This window comes from Jaculus jaculus, chromosome 6 (genome assembly GCF_020740685.1).
Source record: "Jaculus jaculus isolate mJacJac1 chromosome 6, mJacJac1.mat.Y.cur, whole genome shotgun sequence".
Taxonomy (NCBI): Eukaryota; Metazoa; Chordata; class Mammalia; order Rodentia; family Dipodidae; genus Jaculus; species Jaculus jaculus.
Window position 1 is genome coordinate 92,937,290 of NC_059107.1, and position 21,047 is coordinate 92,958,336.

The following is a 21,047-nucleotide window of genomic DNA, read 5'->3' on the forward strand; positions in this document are numbered from 1 at the left end:
CAAACATGGGCTCAAGTCTTGCATCTGCCACTAATGCACTTTTTTTTTTTTTTGGTTATTCGAGGTAGGGTCTCACTCTAGTTCAGGCTGACCTGAAATTCACTATGCAGTCTCAGGGTGGTCTCGAACTCACGGGGATCCTCCTACCTTTGCCTCCCGAGTGCTGGGATTAAAGGCGTGCACCACCATGCCCAGCTGCATCTGCCACTAATTAGCCAAGTGACCCTGAGCGAGACCTGTCTGAGCCTTGTCTTCCACTTAGGTAAGATGAAGAGGCTCATAATAGTCTAGTGTTTTTTTGTTTTTCTAACTGCAGGTCACAATTAGTGAGTTGTGAAATCTATTCTAGTCCTCAGAACCAGCTTGCTCTGCTCTTGTTTTCACATTGTTGAGGACTGACTCAGGGTCTCCAGCATGGTAGGCAGGCTCTTTACTTCTGAGCTACCTCCCACAGCCTACTTGCTTGGTTTTGGTTGTTGTTTGTTTTTAATTTTTTATTTATTTATTACATAAACCGAGGGGGAGAGAGAGAATAGATGCACCAGAACCTCTAGCTGCTACAAATGAACTATAGACGCCACCATGTGCATTGGCTTATGTGGGTACTGGGGAATCAAACCTGGGTCCTTAGGCTTTGTAGGCAAGTGCCTTACCACTGAGCCATCTCTTCAGCCACCCCCCTTTTTTGTTACTTGTTTTTTTTCTAGATAGAGTCTCACTCTAGCCCTAGGTGACCTGGAATTCACTCTGTAGTCTCAGGGTGGCCTCAAGCTCATGGTGATCGATCCTCCTACCTCTGTTTCTCGAGTGCTGGGATTAAAGGTTTGTGCCACCACACCTGGTCTTTTTTTTTTTTTTTTTAATTTTTATTTATTTACTAGAGACACACACAGAGAGAATGGGTGCACCTGGGCCTCTAGCCATTGCAAATGAACTACAAATGCATGCGCAACCTTGTGCATTCTGGCTTACATGGGACCTGGAGAATCAAACCTGGGTCTTTAGGCTTCATAGTCAAGTGCCTTAACTGCTAAGCCATCGCTCCAGCCCTATTTTTGGTTTTTCTTTTCTTTCTTTCTTTATTTATTTGAGAGCAACAGACACAGAGAGAAAGACAGATAGAGGGAGAGAGAGAGAATGGGCGTGCCAGGGCTTCCAGCCTCTGCAAACAAACTCCAGACACATGCGCCCCCTTGTGCATCTGGCTAACGTGGGACCTGGGGAACCGAGCCTCGAACCGGGGTCCTTAGGCTTCACAGATAAGCACTTAACCGCTAAGCCATCTCTCCAGCCCCCTATTTTTCATTTATCAATTTGAAAGCAGAGAGAGAAAGAAGAGAGACAGACAAAGAGAATGGGCATGCCAGGGTCTCCTGCCGAACTCTGGATACATGCACCATTTTGTGCATCTGGTTTAATATGGGTACTGGGGAATTGAACCCAGGTCATTAAGCTTTGCAGTCAAGCACCTTAACTGCTAAGCCATTTCTCCAGCCCTTTATTTATTTATTTATTTATTTTTAGCCCTTTATTATTTATTTATTTATTTGTTTATTTGGTTTTTCAAGGCAGGGTCTCAGTCTAGCTCAGGCTGACCCGGAATTCACTATGCAGTCTCAGGGTGGCTTTGAACTCATGGCGATCCTCCTATCTCTGCCTCCCAAATACTGGGATTAAAGGTGTGTGCCACTATGCCATGTTTCTTGTGTTTATTTTTGAGGTAGGGTCTCACTCTATCTCAGGCTGACCTGGAACTCACTCTATAGTACAGGCTGGGCTTGAATTCACGGACCTCCTCCCACCTCAGCTTCCTCAGGGTTGGGTTTATAAGGACGTGTCACGATGCCTGGGTCATTTGTTCTAATGAAAACAAACAGCATAAAGTAGGAAACATCAATGTGTATCACAGATATTATTGGAAAATTAGGCAAATATTCCTTTTTTAAACTTTTTATTTTTATTTTTTATTTATTTTATTTTTTTTTTAATTTATTTATTTGAGAGCGACAGACACAGAGAGAAAGACAGATAGAGGGAGAGAGAGAGAATGGGCGCGCCAGGGCTTCCAGCCTCTGCAAACGAACTCCAGACGCGTGCGCCCCCTTGTGCATCTGGCTAACGTGGGACCTGGGGAACCGAGCCTCGAACCGGGGTCCTTAGGCTTCACAGGCAAGCGCTTAACCGCTAAGCCATCTCTCCAGCCCTTTTTTAAACTTTTTAAACTTTTTATCTATTTATTTGGGAGCGACAGACAGAGATAAAGAGGCAGGCAGAGAGAGAGAGAGAGAGAGGGAGGGAGGGAGGGAGGGAGGGAGGGAGGGAGGGAGGGGGAGGGAGAGAATGAGTGCACCAGGGCCTCCAGCCACTGCAAATGAACTCCAGACTCGTGCGCCCCCTTGTGCATCTGGCTAACGGGTCCTGGGGAATGGAGCCTCAAACCAGGGTCCCTGGGCTTCAGAGGCAAGTGCTTAACCACTAAGCCATCTCTCCAGCCCTTTTTTGTTTGTTTGTTTGTTTGTTTGAGGTAGGGTGTCACTCTAGCCCAGGCTGACCTGGAATTCACTATGGAGTCTCAGGCTGGCCTCGAGCTCAAGGCGATCCTCCTGCCTCTGCCTCCCGAGTGCTGGGATAAAAGGCATGCGCCACCACGCCCAGCAAGTCTTGCTTTCTTCTTCTTGTGTGTGTGCATGGTGTGTGGGTATACAGAGGCACTTGTTTGGAGAGCACACTGTGCATAGGCTGGAGGAAGACATCAGATGTCCTCCTCTAGTGCTCTTCTGCCTGGTTTTCCAGAGATGAGAATCTCTTACTGAACCTGGAGCTCTCCCCAGTTAGACTGGCCGTCCAGAGAGCCCAGTGATCCGCCTCTCTGTTCCCCACTCAGGGCTGGGGTTATAGGCATGTGCGGCCATGCCTAGCTTCTTAAGTGGGTGCTGAGGCTCTCGTGCTTACCCACTGAGACACTGCCTCAGCCCTGATAGAGCTCCTTCAGTTATTCATGCGTGTATAAACTGGGTAGGAATGTAAAATATTTCTTATTGTGGGTGTGTTTAAGAGAATTATAGCTTGACAAGTGTCAGTGACAATACAAAGAAACTGGAACCCTCATATACTACTGGTGTAGCTGTTATGGAAAAAAGGTTGAAAATGATTAAACAGAGTTTCCATATGAACCATCAAATCTTCTCCAGTGTATGTACACACACAGTGACACACCTCCTCTCCCGTATGGTTCTACATCCCAGAGACTTTGCCAACTGGAGATTAAGTATTTGACATTCAAACCACCACACAGAATATGCAAATTGTATTTTAATAAAACTTGTTCTTGAGCTGGAGAGATGGCTTAGCCATTAAGGTACTTGCCTGCGAAGCCTAACAACTCAAGTTTGATTCCCCAGAACCCATGTAAGCCAGATGCTCATGGTGGTTCATGTGTCTGGAGTTCATTTGCAGTGGCTAGAGTCTCTGGTGCACCCGTTCTCTCTATCTGTCTCTCTAATAAAAGCTTTTTTAAAAAAAAAAATTAAAGAAAAACCTAGCCAGGTGTGGTGGCATATGCCTTTAATCCCAGCACTTGGCAGGCAGAGGTAGGAGGATCACTGTGAGTTTGACGCCACCCTGAGACTATATAGTGAATTTCAGGTTAACCTGAGCTAGAGTGAGCCCCTACCTGGGGGTGGAGGGGAGTATAGTCTGCTAGGCATGGTGGCTCACACTTTTTTTAAAAAATACTTTATTTGTTTATTTATGAGAGAGAAAGGGACAGAGAGAGAGAAAGAGAGCATGGGCGCGCCAGGGCCTCTAGCCACTGCATACGAACTCCAGACACATGTGCCCCCTTGTGCACCTGGCTTACATGGGTCATGAGAAATAGAACCTGCCCGAGTCCTTAGGCTTTGTAGGCAAATGCCATAACTGTTAAGCCATTTCCCCAGTCCCCTGGCTCACACTTTTAATCCAAGCACATGGAAGGATTGCCATGCCATGAATTTAAGGCTATCCTAGACTACAAATGTGGTTCCAAGTCAACCTGGGCTAGAGTGAGACCCTGCCTCAAAACCCCATCCCCCCAAAAAACTATAGTTTTAGGGCTGAAAGGTAGCTTATTACTAGAACCTATGCTCACCACACACCAGACCGTGGGTTTAATCCACAGCATCACAAAGAAAAATAAAATAAATTATAATTGATGGAAAAATCACTTGATCATCTGAGGTATCCGAGAACCCTCAGTGCCCTCCACAGAGGACTGACATCTCATCCCTCTCGCCTGGAGGCAGGACCATGTAACCAGCACCGGCTGGCACTAACCCTGATTCCAGAGGTTATCAGACTTAGGGCAATGTAAATGTGCTACACCTCTTCTCTATACGAAGTGAGGATGACAAAGCCGCCCTGTTAAACACACAGGGGATAACTGCAGAAACAGAGCCCGGTGCCATGCTTGAGGCCTTCTGACATCTTTATATACCTCGGTGCCCAAGTCACATGTAATAAATATTAAAGATTTAATTAACAGACACATATTTGGGATTAGTTTAACATAAGTCATAATGTCTTAATATAAAAAGTAATTCATAAGGGCTGGAGAGATGGATCAGCAGTTAATGCACTTGCCTGCAAAGCCTAAGGACCCAAGTTCGATTCCTTGTATCCATGTAAAGCCAGATACACAAAATGGCACATGCATTTGGAGTCTATGTGCAGTGGCAAGAGGCCCTAGTGTGCCCATTATCTGTTTATCCTCCTCCTCTCTCTCTGTTTTCAAGTAAATAAATAAAAATATATTTTAAAATAATAATTCATAAGGGTTGGAGAGATGGCTTAGTGGTTAAAAGCATTTGCCTGCAAAGCCTGTTGGCCTGGGTTTAAAACCCTAGTACCCATGTAAAAGCACATGCACAAAGTAGCGCATGCATCTGTAGCTCATTTGCAGTGGCAAGAGGCCCTGGTGTACCTATTCTATCTCCTTATAAATAAATAAATAAACAAGTAAAGCTAGATGCACAAAGTGGCACATGTGTCTGGAGTTGTTTGCAGTGGCAGGAAGCCCTGGCATGCCCACTCTCTCTTACTCTCTCTCACAAATAAACAAATAAAATTGTTTAGTTGTTTTTAAGTAAACAAAACAAAAACCTGAATATACCCTTCATTAAAAAAAAAAATTCAGGCCAGCATGGTGACACATGCCTTTAATCCCAGCACTTAGGAGGCAGAGATAGGAGGAGTGCTATGAGTTCAAGGCCACCATGAGATTACATAGTGAATTCCAGGTCAGCCTGGGCTAGACTGAAACCTTGCCTTGAAAATCCAAAAAAAAAAAAAACAAAAACAAAAACTGGGAGGCTGAAAAGATGCCTTACTGGTAAGGCACTTGCCTGCAAAGTCTCAGGACTCACGTTCAAATCCCCAGGACCCACGTAAACCAGATGCACATGGAGGCACATGGGTCTGGAGTTCATTTGCAGCAGCTATAGGCTCTGAGTGTCCATCCTCTTTGTTTCTATCTGCCTTTCTTTTTTTTCCCTCTCTCTCAAATAAATAAATTTAAAAAAATAAAAATATTTTTAAAAATTGTGAGCTACACAATTTATAATAGCTGGGAAATGGAACCAGCCTAGATGTCCCTCAACGAGTGGATAATGAAGATGTGGTACATTTATACAATGGAGTTCTACTCAGCGGTAAGGAAAAATGAAGTTATGAAATTTGCAGAAAAATGGATGGACCTGGAAAGTATTATACTAAGTCAGGTAACCCAGGCCCAGAAAGCCAAGCGCCACATGTTCTCTCTCATATGTGGATCCTAGCTAAAGATGACTGGGCTTCTGCGTGAGAATGAAAATACTTAGTAGCAGAGGCCAGTAAGTTGAAAAGGAGACATAAAGGGTGGAGAAAGGAAGGGAGGAGGATACTTAATAGGTTGATATTGTATATATGTAATTACAATGATTGTAATGGGGAGGTAATATGATGGAGAATGGAATTTCAAACGGGAAAGTGTGGGGGTGGGGAGGGAGGGAATTACCATGGGATATATTTTATAATCATGAAAAATGTTAATAAAAATTAAAAAAAAAAATTGTGAGCTACAGGCCCAGAAAGCCAAACATCACATGTTCTCTCTAATATGTGGATCCTAGCTACAGATGACTGGATTTCTGTGTGAGTAGGAAGAAAACTCAGTAGCAAAGGCCAGTAAGCTAGAAAAGAGATATAAAGGGAAGAGAAAGGAAGGGAGGGGATTACTTAATAGGATGGTATTGTATATATGTAAGTAGAAGAATAGATTAATTGGGGGTGAAAAGGCCCAAGAGAGGTCAGGGGAAGAGACTGAGTAAAGGAAAGGTAGAGGGAGGGCTAATCAAAATCTAAGAGGATATAAATAAATCATATGGAAACCTACTTTTGTAGACAATGTAACACTCAGGAGCAATAGATTGTTACTAGAAAATTTTCAGTGCCAGGGATGGGATACCTTCCAGTGAATTGCTGGCCAGGGAGGTCCCTGATGCCCCAAAACAATACAGGCCCTTGGTTTCCCACCAGGAATAGATGGTAAGACCCTATTGCTGAAGACTTCACATACTTGGGCTGCAAGGCCACTGAGAAATCCTGCTGGAACTGAGCTGATAACCTCCTCCACGTAAACCAGCTGACAGAAAGCTAGAAGAAGCCATTCTGCTTGCAGTTCAATGGAAGAGAGAGAAATCACCAGTGAAGATACTCAACAGTGGACTGTGCAAGTCTTAAATTTGGCCAGCCAAGCCAAATGAGCCAACAGGTACAATAGTGGCATGTCTGTTATGGTAGAAACCAACTGCCCTCTAATTGGACTGTAGGCCTGCTCCATGGGAGGGAATACATGCCTGATACTGAAAACCTAAAACAGGGGTAGTCATGAGCCCTAGGGGTGTAACATCTTCTGGTGTCTGGCTAAATGTATATACTATGCTCACCAAACTGCCCAGTAAGCACTTCTCTTAATGTTCATACCCTTATATTAATGCTATTCTCACTTTTGGTAGAGAACCTTCTCTTTTCAGATGGCAGTGACCTTGGGATGACTCAGAAGGCATCATGGTGCTGGAAAGAAGTGACAGGAGTGCTCAGCACTGCAATATCTCTATCACACCTTTCAAGGCTCAGGGTCTATTGTGGTTGAGGTGGTGGAAAGAATGTAACTGCCAAATGAAGGGTAGGACTCCTTACAAAGTGCTCCCCCCAGACACAGAATGACCTGGATATCCATGATCTCACAGTGCCTGACACAACCTACACAAGACCCTCATAAGAGGAGGAAAAGATCATGACATCAAGATAAAAGAGACTGATTGAGAAGGGGAGGGGATATGATGGAGAATGGAGTTTCAAAGGGGAAAGTGGGGGGGGGTAAGACAACATTACCATGGGATATTGTTTACAATCATGGACGTTGTTAATAAAAAAAAAAAAATTCAGTGCTAGAGAGATGGCTCTGCAAGCAAGAAACTTGCCTGCAAAACTTAAGGACCCTGGTTTGATTCATCAATACACCATGTAACACCAGATGTGCAAAGTGGTGCATGTATCTAGAGTTCATTCCTTGCAGTGGTTAGAGGCCCTGACATACCCATTCTGTCTGTCTCTCTTTCTCTCAAATAAATAAATATATATAAACATATATGTTTTTTAAATTTGGTACTTAGGATGCAGAGGTCAGCCTGAGACTACATAGCAAATTCCAAGTCAGCCTAGGCTAGTGTGAGACCCTACCTCAAAAATAAATAAATAAATAAATGTCTATTTTTAGATACTTCCTTCCAAACTTGATTCACAGTGTTTCTGTGAGGTTTATATCTTTAAATTTATTTTGTTCTTATTTTTCTTCTCATCTACTATCAGTAACGCAAAAAATTTGGACTGGGGCTGGAGAGATGGCTTAGCGGTTAAGTGCTTGCCTGTGAAGCCTAAGGACCCTGGTTCGAGGCTCGGTTCCCCAGGTCCCACGTTAGCCAGATGCACAAGGGGGCGCACGTGTCTGGAGTTCGTTTGCAGAGGCTGGAAGCCCTGGCGCGCCCATTCTCAATCTCTCCCTCTGTCTTTCTCTCTGTGTCTGTCACTCTCAAATTAAAAAAAAAAAAAATTTAAAAAAAAATTTGGACTGGAGAGATTGTTCAGTGGTTAAGGTGCTTGCTTGTGAAGCCCAATGGCCTGGGTTCAACTCCTCTGTACCCATATAAAGCCAGATGCACAAAGTGGTGCAAGTGTCTGGAGTTTGTTTGCAATAGCAAGAGGCCCTGACATCTATTCTCATTCTCATGATCTCTTTCCCTTTCCTTGCAAATAATTAAAGAATTTTTTTAAACTTCACGTTGCCAAGCTGGATGTAGTGGCGCATGCCTGTAATCCCAGCACTTGGGAGACAGAGGTAGGAGACTACATAATGCATTCCAGGTCAGCCTGAGCTAGAGTGAGACCCTGCCTCAAAAACCAAACAAATAAATCAGGCGAATGCCTTTAATCCCACAGCTCATAAGGCAAAGGTAGGAGGCCACCCTGAGGCACATTTAATGCCAGCACCTGTGGGGCAGAGGTGGGAGGATCACAGTGACTTCGAGGCCAACCTGAGACTACACAGTGAATTCCAGGTCAGCCTGAGCTAGAATAAGACCCTACCTTGGAAAAAAACAAACAAAACTATAGTAGGAGGATCACTAGTTAAAGGCCAGTCTATGTTACATAGGAGACTTCGTGTAAAGATCGATCAATCAATCAATTAAAAATAAATAAAATTCATAAATGTTAAATTTGCTTTAGCTGTTTAAGTTTTCTTTTTGAGACAGGGTCTGAAGTAGCCTAGGCTGGTTTCAAATTTGCTATGTAAAGCCAGGCATGGTGGTCATGCCTTTAACCCCATCACTCAGGAGGCAGAGGTAAGAGGATCACCATGAGTTCCAGGCCACCCTGAGACTAGCCGGTGAATTCCAGGTCAGCCTGGGCTAAAGCAAGACCCCACCTCAAAAACACACAAACTGGCTATATGTAGCTGATGATGATCTTGATTCTCTGATCTTCCTACCTCCACCTCCCAAGTGCTGGCACCGCAGGTGTGGATCACCACAGCTGCTTTTATGTGGTTGCTATGGGTAAAACCTAGGGCTTCCTGCATGCCAGACTACCAACTGGGCTACATCCCCAGCCTTGCTTAACTTCTTTAGCGCTAATATTCTTCTCTTTATAATTAAGGTCTCACACACACACACACACAAAAGAAAATAACTGCCACTACAAATAAACTCCAGACTCATGTGCCCCTTTGTGGTTTACATGGGAACTGGGGAATTGAACCTGGACCATCAGGCTTCACACATAAGTGTTTTTAATCACTTAGCTCAAATTCTAAATCCTTTTTGTTTTGTTTTGTTTGGCTTTAATTTTATAGGCTTATTTATTTGAGAGAAAGAGGCAGATAGGGAGACAACGGGCATGTCAGAGTCTTTAGCCACTGCAGAGGAACTCCAGACGCATGTGCCACCTTGTGCATCTGACTTACATGGGTCCTGGAGAGCTGAAACTGGGTCCTTAGGCTTCTCAGGTAAGCACCTTAACCACAAAACCATCTCTCCAGCTCCAAGTTCTAAATCTTTAATTAGGTTTATCAGTACCTTTTCCATCTTCCAGAGCTCTACTCCCTTCGCCCTCCTCCTTCCCTTTGGAGAACTGTTTGTCTGCAGGCCTTGGCAGTGTGCCAAGCCAAAGCTGCTACTGTCTTCACCACCTAGACCCTCTGCTCATGGGATGTGGAAATACAAAGTGGGAACGGGGAAACGGAGGTCCCTGTGTGCTTTTGTATGTCTCTTCCCTCAAGTCAATTCCACCTTCCAAGGTAATAATTTCTTCTGCAGTTTGGAATACAAACTTCTAATCTGTCCCATGTATAATAATAATAACAGCAGCAATGTACAGCAGTCACTTTTCTAAGCACTTATCAAATGTTATCTCATTTTATCTTTGCAACAATTTATGAAATAAACATATAATGCCTACTTAACTAAGGAATGGAGAAGTTATTTTATATCACACATTAACACCCATTTAAAAAATAGTTTTTCAGGGCATGGTAGCACATGCCTACAATCCCAACACTCAGGAGGCTGAGGCAAGAGGACTGACATGAGTCTGAGGCCAGCCTTAACTATATAGTGAGTATCAAACCAACCAAGGCCACACATAAAGACCCTGTCTCAGCCAGACCCGGTGGTACACACCTCTAAACCCATCACTCAGGAGGCAAAGGTAGGAGGATGGCTGTGAGTTTGAGGCCAGCCTTAAACTACATAGTGAATTCCAGGTCATCCTGGGCTAGAGTGAGACCCTACCTGGAGAAACTCACAGCGATCCTCCTACCTCTGCCTCCTGAGTGCTAGCATTAAATGCATATGCCACCACACCCAGTAGTTGAGTATATTTTCAAATGTGTCATGAAGCCAGTAATCCTAGCACTTGGGAGGCAGATGTAGGAGGATCACCATGAGATCAAGGACACCCTGAGACTACATAGTGAATCCCAGGTCAGCCTGGGTTAGAGTGAGACTCTACCTCAAAAAACCAAAAAAATTGGGCTGGAGAGATGGCTTAGCAGTTAAGTGCTTGCCTGTGAAGCCTAAGGACCCCGGTTCGAGGCTCGATTCCCCAGGACCTATGTTAGCCAGATGCACAAGGGGGCGCACGCATCTGGAGTTCGTTTGCAGTGGCTGGAGGCCCTGGCGTGCCCATTCTCTCTCTCTCTCTCTATCTATCTGCCTCTTTCTCTGTCTGTCTGTTGTTCTCAAATAAATAAATAAAAATGAAAAAAAAAACAAAAAAATAAATGTGTCATGTCCACTCAATGCATTTCCTTTTTTAAAATTTTTATTTATTTATTTGCAATCAGAGAGACAGAAAGACAGAGAGAGAGACAATGGGCACACCAGGGCCTCTAGCCACTGCAAACAAGCTCCAGATGTATGTATCCTTTGTGCATCTGGCTTACATGGGTCCTGGGGAATCAAACCTGAGTCCATTGGCTTCACAGGCAAATGTTTTCACCACTAAGCCATTTCTCCAGCCCAGCATTTCCTTTTTGAACCTACATTTTCTTCTTCTTCTTTTTTTGTTCTTCATTCTCTTTTGGTTTTTTAAGATAGGGTCTCACTTTAGTCCAGGTTGACCTGGTAATTACTATTTAGTCTCAGGGTGGCCTCAAATTCACAGCCATCCTCCTACTTCTGCCTCCTGAGTGCTGGGATTAAAGGCATGCATTATCATGCCCAGCTTAAGTATTTTTTTTAGTTATTTTTATTTATTTACTTGAGAGCAACAGACAGAGAGAGAAAGAGGCAGAGAGAGAGAGAAAGAGAGAATGGGCGTGCCAGGGCTTCCAGCCACTGCAAACGAACTCCAGATGCGTGTGCCCCCTTGTGCATCTGGCTAATGTGGGTCCTGGGGAATCGAGCCTCAAACCAGGGTCCTTAGGCTTCACAGGCAAGTGCTTAACCACTAAGCCGTCTCTTCAGCCCCGTTTTTTCTAATGTCACTTATAAATTGTTTATCTATATTAATTACTTTTTTAAGGATTGCATGAGGGCTGGAGAGATTGCTCAGTGGTTAGGGTGCTTGCCTGCAAAGCTTAACAACCCATTTAAAGCCGGATGTATAGGGTGACACATAATCTGGAGTTTATTTTCAGCAGCTGGAGGCCTTGACATGCCCATTCTCTCTGTCTTTCTTCTCTCCTTCTCTGCTTGCAAATAAATAGATAAATAAACACATTAAAGAAAAAGAACTAAACAAGGACTTTCTGAATATCATGAGTAAATAACTCCTTGTACAATTAAACTTGTTTCTTATGACAGCTATCCTTTTCTGGTGTCTGATTGTTATCCTGATCTGATTAATATTCTTTTTAAATTTTTTGTTTATTTTTATTTATTTGTTTATTTTAGAGAGACAGAGAGAGAAAGAAGCAGAGAGAGAGAGAATGGGTATACCAGGTCCTCTAGCTACTACACATGAACTCCAGGCACATGCGCCACCTTGTGCATCTGGCTTACGTGGTTCTTAGGCTTCACAGGCAAGTGTTTAAACGCTAAACCATCCCTCCAGCCCTGATTAATATTCTTTCCAAGCAGAAATGATGCTTAACTGTACCGGTGACAGCCTCATTTCTGTATACATCCCTTTTGTGGGACACCCATCCCTGCCTGCTCAGCTCTGTAAGGGCCTGACTACGTGGCAGCCAAACCTTAAGAGGAGGCTGCTGTTGGGGCCACGCTTCAGCTGGTGCTCTTCCAGCCAGCCCAGTGCTTCACAGAGGGGCAGGGCTGCTCACTCATTACGATCAGCCCAGGAATTAAATCTCTCTCCTTCCTTCCTTTCCTCCCTCCTCCTCTTCCTTCTTTTCCCTCTCCCTTTCCCTCTCTTCCTCTCCCTGTTTACTCCTCTCTTTCTCCAGGCTGTCCAGGGGTGAGTCAGGTTCTTCTTTTTTTTAATTTTGGTTTATTTATTTACTTATCTATTTATCTATTTGAAAGTGACAGAGAGAGAAACAGGCAGATAGAGAGAGAGAGAATGGGCGCGCCAGGGCCTCCACCCACTGCAAACGAACTCCAGACAATGTGTGCCTCCTTGTGCATCTGGCTAACGTGGGTCCTGGGGAATCGAGCCTTGAACCGGGGGCTTCGAACCAGGGTCCTTAGGCTTCATAGGCAAGCGCCTAACCACTAAGCCATCTCTCCAGCCCATGTTTTTGGTTTTTTGAGGAAGGGTTTCACTCTAGCCTAGGCTGACTTGGAATTCACTCTGTATTCTCAGGGTGGCCTCGAACTCATGGTGATCCTCCTTCCTCTGCCTCCCACCACAGGTGGCTATGAGTCAGGTTCTTACAATGTGGCCCAGGCTTGCCTAAAACTCCTGATCCTCCTGGCTCAGCTTTGTGGGGATCACAGGTTTGAGCACCACAATGGGCTAAAACTGAATCTCTAATAGGGAGTACAAATATACCAATTTCAATGCAGCAGCAGGGATGGAGGGGTGGATGGGTGGAGCTTTGGGACTTGGTTCTGTTCCTTCTAGGGTCATTAGTCACAGTAGGGAGGCAGGCACAGACCCTAAAGTTGCCCCCTAGAGAAACTGCCAGAATCTAGGAAAAGTCTGAGCCAGTGTAGCCTAAGCTTGAGGACTGATTCCTGAACGCTGGTCACCTGCCACATGCTTTATACATGCTGTCTCATTCCATTTGATCTCATTCAGTTAATCCTTATGATATCATAAAGCAAATATTATTCACATCTTGCAAAGGAAGAAACTGAAGTTCAGAGACATTAAATAATTTGCTCAAGGTCATCTATAAACTAGAAAACGGTAGGAACAACCAGACATGGAAGCTCACTTCTGAAATCCCAACACTCAAGAGGCCTGGGGTAGGAGGGCTGCTGCAAGTTCAAGACCATCCCAGGCTACTTAGTGGGTTCCAGGCCAACCTGAGCTGTGGAGTAAGACAGACCCTGTCCAAATATTTTTTTAAAAAAATGTGGCAGAACCAGGATTCAAAGCAGTCTGACACACTCTGGTTAAGCGCTTGCCTGTGAAGCCTAAGGACCCAGATTTGAGGCTTGGTTCCCCAGGTCCCACGTTAGCCAGATGCACAAGGGGCGCACGCATCTGGAGTTCGTTTGCAGTGGCTGGAAGCCCTGGCGCATCCGTTCTCAATCTCTCTGTCTCTTTCTCTCTCTCTCTGTCACTCTCAAATAAATAAATAAAAAATGAACAAAAAAAAATTAAAGAAATGTTAAAGGCTGGGCCAGAGCCCTGCCTAATCCACATGTTAGTCCATTCTGTCCCAGGCTCTTTTCAGTTCAGGTTGACACGCTAAACATACTACTTACTGGGTAACATTAGGAAAATTCCCTAAAGCTTACTCTCATCATCTCTCAATGTTCCTTTAGTTCATTACTAAAATAAGTGTTTAAGAAATAATGGGGGCTGGAGAGATGGCTTAGCGGTTAAGCGCTTGCCTGTGAAGCCTAAGGACCCCGGTTCGAGGCTCAGTTCCCCAGGTCCCACGTTAGCCAGATGCACAAGGGGGCGCACGCGTCTGGAGTTCATTTGCAGAGGCTGGAAGCCCTGGCGCGCCCATTCTCTCTCTCCCTCTATCTGTCTTTCTCTCTGTGTCTGTCTCTCTCAAATAAATAAATAAATAAATTAATTAATTAATTAATTAATTAAAAAAAAATAGAGCTGGCCAGGCTTGGTGGCACATGCCTTTAAAAAAAAAAAAGAAAAAGAAATAATGGAAGCTGTGTGGTAATAAAGAATATCCAATGTTTATTAAGCATTTATCATGGGTCAGATTATTATTATTATTATCATTGGTTTTTTGAGGCAGGGTCCCACTCTAGCTCAGGCTGACATGGGAATTCACTATGTAGCCTCAGGGTGGCCTTCAGCTCACAGTGATCTTCCTACCTCTGCCTCCCAGTGCTGGGATTAAAGGCGTGCACCACCATGCCCAGTTTAGATTAAAAAAAAGAAAAAATCTTACTATTCTAGCCCTGACTGGCCTGAAATTCCTTATGTAGTCAAGGCTGTCCTTGAATTTGAAGCAATCCTCCTACCTCTGACTCCTGAATACTGGGATTACAGACTCATATCACTATGCCTGGCCAAATACTGTTTTTTAAGACATGGTCTCTCTAGGAAGCCCTAGATGAAACAGGTATTATGTAGCTGAGAATCACCACTATGTGGTCCCCCTGCCTCTGGCTCCTATATGTTGAGGTTACAGCCATGTGCATTGTTTTAACTGCTTTCCCTATATTCCTTACAGTAGTATATTTACAAGTAATATTATTCCACTGTATTTAAATATGTTATTGAATAATATTTACAAAGAAACAGAGGTTTACAGAAGTTAAGTAAGATCTTGCTGATGTTTTAGGAAGCTTTAAGTTGGAAACAAACGACCTTCAGTACACAGACTAAAAGAAGTGGCCCTGGTGTACTGCAAGGTCAACTTGTTTCTCTTAAACTATCAATAAAAAATGAGGATCAGAGCCAGGTGTGGTGGCGCACGCCTTTAATCCCAGCACTAAGGAGGCAAAGGTAGGAGGATCACCATGAGTTCAAGGCCACCCTGAGACTACACAGTGAATCCTAGGTCAACCTGGGCTAGAGTGAGACCCTACCTCAAAAAATAAAAATAATAATAAAAATGAGGATCAGAGGCTGAAGAGATTAGCGGTTAAGGTCCTTGACTGCGAAGTCTAGGAACTCATGTTCAAATCTCCAGGTCCCACAGTAAGCCAGATGTACACTGATGTAAGTGTGCAATGCTGCAGATGCACACAAGGGGGTGTACGCGTCTGGAGTTCGATTGCACTGGCTGGAGGCCCTGGTGAGCCAATTCTCTCTCTCTCTCTCTCTCTCTCTCTCTCTCACACACACACACACACACACACACACATGTGCGTTAAAAAAAAAAAAAAAGGAGGGAATTACCATGGGATATATTTTATAATCATGGAAAATGTTAATTAAAAAAAAAAAAAAGGCCGGTTGGGCATGGTGGTGCACGCGTTTAATCCCAGCACTTGGGAGGCAGAGGTGGGATAGCCATGAGTTCAAGGCCACCCTGAGACTACATAGTGAATTCCAGGTCAGCTTGGGCTAGAGGAAGACCCTCAAAAAATGGCCAGTCTGCCAGGCTTGGTGGCACACGCCTTTAATCCCAGCAATCAGGAGGCAGAGGTAGGAGGATCACTGTGAGTTCAAGGCCACCCTGAGACTACATAGTTAATTCCAGGTCAGCCTGGACCACAGTGAGACCCTACCTTGAAAAAACAAAAAAAAAAACAAAGAGGGGCTGGAGAGATAGCTTAGCAGTTAAGGCATTTGCCTGCAAAGCCAAAGGACCCAGAGGTTCAAGTCCTCAGGATCCATGTAAGCCAGATGCACAAGGGGCACATGTGTCTGATGTTCAATTGCAGTGGCTAGGGGCCCTGGCATGCCCATTCTCTATCTGTCCTCTATCTCTCTCTGATTGCAAATAAATAAATAGAATTAAAAAAAAAAAAACAATGAGGATCAGGGGTGGAGAGATGGTTCAGCAGTCTAGCATTTGTCTGGAAAGCCTAAGGACCCAGGTTCAAATCCCCAGTGTCTAGAGTTCATTTGCAGTGGCTAGAGGCCCTGGCATGCCCTTTCTCTCTCTCTGCCCTTTTCTCTCATAAATAAGGAAATAATTTTTTTATTTTGTTTTAATTAAGTTATTATTTTAAGTGAGGCAAAGAGGAGGGGAGAGAGAGAAGGGGCATGCCAGGGCCTCTAAAGATTGTAAACAAGCCGGGTGTGGTGGCGCACGCCTTTAATCCCAGCACTTGGGAGGCAGAGGTAGGAGGATTGCCAAGAGTTCAAGACCATCCTGAGATGACAGAGTTAATTCCAGGTCAGCCTGGACTAGAGTAAGACCCTACCTTGAAAAACCAAAAAAAAAATCAAAACAAAACAAAAAATAACAACAAAAAAAAGATTGCAAACAAACTCCAGACACATGCACCACCTTGTGCATCTGGCTTATGTGGGAATTGAACTTGGGTCCTCAGGCTTCACAGGCAAGTGCCTTAACCACTAAGCCATCTCTCCAGCCCAAAATATATGTTTTATAAAGACAGAGGATCAGCCAGGCCTGATGGTGCACACCTTTAATCCCAGCACTCAGGAGGTAGAGTTAGGATTACTGTGAGTTCAAGGCCAGTTTAGGACTACATAGTGAGTTCCAGGTCAGCCTGGGCTAGAGTGAGACCCTACCTTAAAAAAATAAAGAGAGAAAGAGAGGATCAGGATTGGGATAGTAGCTCAGTGGTAGAATGAAAGCTTAGCATACCCAAGGCCTTGGGTTTAGTCCACAGCATTACAAAATGGGCAGGGAACAGACCTAATATTATTCTTGAGATTGTTATTACCAAAACCTACCTACAAGCCTGACATCCTTTCTTTGCATCAAAAAAATCTAAATTAGCCAGGCATGAATGCGCATGCCTTTAATCCCAGCACTTGGGAGGCAGAGGTAGGAGGATCACTGTGAGTTCAAGGCCACCCTGAGAATACAGAGCAAATTCCAGGTCTAGCCTGGGCTAGAGTGACATCCTACCTCAAAGAACCAAAAAAAAAAAAATATATATATAAAATCTTGGGCTGGAGAGATGCCTCAGTAGTTAAGGCGGTTGCCTGCAAAACCTAAAGACTCTGGTTCAATTCCCCAGTACCCACATAAAGCCAGATACACAAAGTGGTGCGTGCATTCAATTCGACTGCAGTGGCCATAGGCCCTGGTGTGTTCTCTCTCTCTCTCTTTCTATCTCCCTCCTTGCAAATAAATAAATAAAAATATTTTTTTAAAACTCTAAATCTGGGCTGGAGAGAGGTTTAATTCTTCAGGTCCCACGTAAGCTAGATGCACATGGCAGTGCACACATTTGGAGTTTGCTTGCAGTGGCTACAGGCCCTGGCATGCCCATTCTCTCTCTCTTTCTCTAACTCTCTCTAATAAATAAATAAAAATAAATATTAAAAAACAAACAAAAAAACACTCTAAATCTATTCAGGCATGGTGGTGCATGCCTTTAATCCCAACACTCTGGAGGCAGAGGTAGGAGGATTGCTGTGAGTTTGAGGCCATCCTAAGACTATATAGTGAGTTCCAGGTCAGCCTGGGCTAGAATGAGACCCTACCTTTAAAAAAACAAAAACAAAAAACTAAATCTGTCAAATTTATAACTTGTAAGGAACACATTTTAGATGTTATCAATACTTCTATAAAAACTCTTAGCCAGGGGCTGAAGGGATGGCTTAGTGGTTAAGGTGTTTGCCTGCAAAGCCAAAGGACCTGGGTTCAATTCCCTAGGACCCACATTAGTGAGATGCACAAGGGGCACATGTGTCTGGAGTTGGCTGGAGGCCCTGGTACACCCATTCTCTCACTCTCTCTCCCTCTTTCTCTGTCAAATAAACAAATAAATACTCTTAGCTGGGTGTGGTGGTCCACGACTTTAATCCCAGCACTTGGAAAGCAGAAGTAGAAAGATTTTCCTGAATTCAAGACCACCCTGAGACTACATAGTGAATTCCAGATCAACCTGGGCAAGAGTGAGACCTTACCTCAAAAACAAACAAACAAACAAACAAACCTCTAGGGGTGGGCTGGAGAGATGGCTTAGTGATTAAGGTGCTTGCCTGTGAAGCTTAAGGACCCATGTTCAACTCTCCAGATCCAGATCCCATGTAAGTCTGACACACAAAAGCTGAGGCAAGTGCAAGGTCACACATGCCCACTAGGTGGTGCAAGTGTCTGGAGTTCAATTTCAGCAGCTGAGGCCCTGGACACCAATTTTCTCTCTCTAAGATAAATAAATAAGAAAAAAACCTTAGGGGTGGGCTGGAGAGATTGCTCAGTGGGTAAAGCACTTGCCTACAAAGCCTGATGGCCTGGGTTCAATTCCCCAGTACCCACATAAAGCCAGATGCACAAAGTGGTGCATGTGTCTGGAATTTGTTTGCAGTGGCTGGAGATCTTCCTGCATCCATTCTACCTCTCTCTTTCTGTTTATAAATAAATAAGTAAATATTTAAAAAAAAAAAAAAACTCTAGGGGCTAGTAAGAAGGCTCAGTCAGTGGCAAGGGTTCAATTACCATGCCACTCATGTGATCCCAGATGTTTTAAAAAAAAAAGTGGCTTAAGCGCTGGTGTTCATTTGCAGCAACAAGAAACCCTGGTGCGCACATGCGCGCGTGCGCGCGCACACACACACACACACGTAAGTAAAAAGCTTGCTTAAAAACTCTAAATTGGCGGGGGGGGGGGGGGGCCTGGGCAGATGGCTTAGTGATTAAGCGCTTGCCTGTGAAGCCTAAGGACCCCAGTTTGAGGCTTGATTCCCCAGTACCCACATAAGCCAGATGTACAAGGGGGTGCATGCATCTGGAGTTTGTTTAGTGACTGGAGACCCTGGCATGCCCATTCTCTCTCTCTCTCTGTCGCTCTCAAATAAATAAAAATATTTTTTTAAAAAAACACCCTAAATTGGGATTTGTGTATTCTGTGGGCCCCGGGGCTGAGATCGCAGCCATGGTGAAGATCTCTGGTGTGTTCGGTACTCTCCTCATGATTTTTGTGACAACTCTTGGTCTAGCTGAGTCTCCACATCCTGTACTGCCGCCTGGCTTCAGGTCAGAGTGAGCCGAGCACCTCCAGTGGAGAACCCGCAGCCCCAGCCTAATGAGCTCTTTGTGGGATACAGCTGCCGTCTCCTTCATCGAGGGGATTCCTTTCAGTTCCTTCATATCCTCACTTGCTGTGGCCTCGGGGTGCATGTATACCGGCTAGCCATTCTCAAAGTGCAATCACCTATGATCCGGCACAGTTGAATTACACTTGTCACAGTCCAGTGTCATGCTACTTTCAAAGACTTCTCAAAAAACAAAACAAAACAAAACAAAAAAACAAACCTCTAAATTGCAAGTAATATTATAACTATAGCCTTCCTGAATGAGTTACATTGCCTTATTCATTCATTTGGATCTCTTCTCCTTTTGTATTTTATAAGCCCTAATTATCTTATTATATAATTGTGGCAATCTTCACAATTATTTTATTGAAACATAAAATTTAATTTATAGCCTTTAAAAACTGACTTTGGGCCAGGTGTGGTAGTACATGCTTTTAGTCCCAGTCCTCATGAGGTAAGAGGATCATCTTTGTGAGTTTGAGGCCAGTCTGGGCCTCCAAAGTGAGTTCGATGTCAGGCTGCACTAGGGTGAGACCCTGCCCTGAAACAAAAAACAAGCTGACTTTGGTTTACAATTCGTAGGTCATGAAAAACCACCCAACTCAAGAACGTTTCTTTCCCCTTTAAAAAATGTCTCTCTCTCCCTCTTTTTTTTTTTTTTTTTTTCCTGAGGTATGGTTTCACTCTAGCCCAGACTGACCTGGAAGTCACTGTGTAGTCTCAGTGTGGCCTCGAACTCATGGTGATCCTCCTACCTCTGCCTCCAGAGTGCTGGGATTAGAGGTGTATACCACCAAACCCAGCCTTTTTTTTTTTTTTTTAAATTTAGAGTGAGTGTGTGTGGAGGTTGGGAGAAGCAGAGAGAGAATTGGCATGTCAGGGCCTCAGCCACTGAAATCAAACTTCAGACAGTTGCACCACCTAGTGGGCATGTGCAACCTTGCACCTGCCTCACCTCTGTATATCTGGCTTACATGGGATCTGGAGAGTTGAACATGGGTCCTTAGGCTTCACAGGCAAGCACCTTAACTGCTAAGCTATCTCTCCAGGCTCCCCCCCCCATGTCTCTTTTTACAGAGAGGCAGATAGACAAAGAGAGGGAGAATGAATGGGCACACCAGGGCCTACAGCCATTGCAAATGAATTCCAGACACAATCATCACCTTGTACATCTGGTTTATGTGGGTACTAGGGGATTGAACATGGGTCCTTAGGCTTCACAGGCAAATACTTCAACTGCTAAGACATCTCTCCAGCCTGTTTTTCCCCCACTTTAAATTAAGCAATCACTAGCCATAATCTAAGTTTCACTCCACCTCTCTCTTTTTATCCTTTTGGTTCCTCCCTGCCTCTCCCCTCCAGTTGATAATTAACTCAATGTAAGGACAGACATGACCCACAGGAGATTTCTTCAGTCTTTTTTTTGTATGTATTAAGAGAAAAAGCTCTCACTAGGTAGAAAAATAGATTATTATGCCAGTGACTTCAAATTCAAGGTAAATAGTAAAGTACAGTTGATTAACAAAAGAGTAGAAATTAGCCATTGGCAAAGCTACTGCACAAAGCATAGATTTTCTCTGAACAGCAATTTCTCTTTTAACCTTTGTACTGTTCCCTACTTTAACAGCACATGCATCAAATGTGAGTGCCTGGTACAGTGAAGGGGCTCGGTAAACAGCTATTACATGAGGGAAAACCCGTGTGATACCAGTACTTAGTTGCTACATATCTCAACAACC

General features: G+C 44.1%; 1 protein-coding gene across 1 annotated transcript in view; it reads right to left on the reverse strand.

Moving 5' to 3' along the window:
* The window catches only part of Lima1 (LIM domain and actin binding 1), a 144,982-nt gene that overhangs the window by 100,855 nt on the left and 23,080 nt on the right, over positions 1-21,047 (reverse strand). The window lies entirely within an intron of this gene.